This window comes from Genypterus blacodes, unplaced genomic scaffold (assembly GCF_046128005.1).
Source record: "Genypterus blacodes isolate CSIRO-AG114 ecotype Tasmania unplaced genomic scaffold, CSIRO-AGI_Gbla_v1 ptg000058l_1, whole genome shotgun sequence".
Lineage (NCBI taxonomy): Eukaryota > Metazoa > Chordata > Actinopteri > Ophidiiformes > Ophidiidae > Genypterus > Genypterus blacodes.
The window spans coordinates 5,552,389-5,553,087 of NW_027466870.1; positions in this window are offsets into that span (position 1 = coordinate 5,552,389).

Sequence of the window (699 nt, forward strand, 5' to 3'; positions counted from 1 at the left end):
TGGTCGGGATAAACAGATGGAGCAGGTTGATGGAGAGATCAGAGTTTATGTGTATACCTGTGTGTGTGTGTGTGTGTGTGTGTGTGGCAGGTTGAGGATGGGGGCAAGGGGCAGGAGTCAAGGGAATTCAAAGCCAATGTTCCGGCGAAACGCAAAGCTCAAGATCAAGCCTGGGCCGTCCTTTAGATGGGCTCGCTGTAATCCGGACAACATCAAACCCTCCCTCCTCTATCTATTCTTCCCTCCATCCATCCATCCATTTATCCCTCTTTCAAACAGCCCTCTTCTCCCCTCGCAGTCCCCCGAGGATCTACCGTCCACCTCCAAGTGTGTGAGGGCGAAGGAGGCCCGAAAGCCGATTGTGTTTTAATAAAGTTTATTATCTGCAGGCAGCTAATCCTCAGGGGTAATCTCTCCCCTCCCGTCCTAAAGGAAAGATGGATTACTCACTCGCTCTAATCCCAATGAAATTGTCAGGATTTAGCCGGTGCCCCACAGCAGATGGCAACAGGCTTGTTTCCTTCAACCGAGGATCCTTTAACCCCCTTTTCTACAGGGAACATCGGGGTTCTTCATCACCTCGCCCAAGACTCTGAATAACACACACACACACACACACCAACACACACACACAGTATTAATAGGAGAACAAATTGCTTAAACTGAACACATTTAGAGTAAAAGCAAAAAATCGCAGAG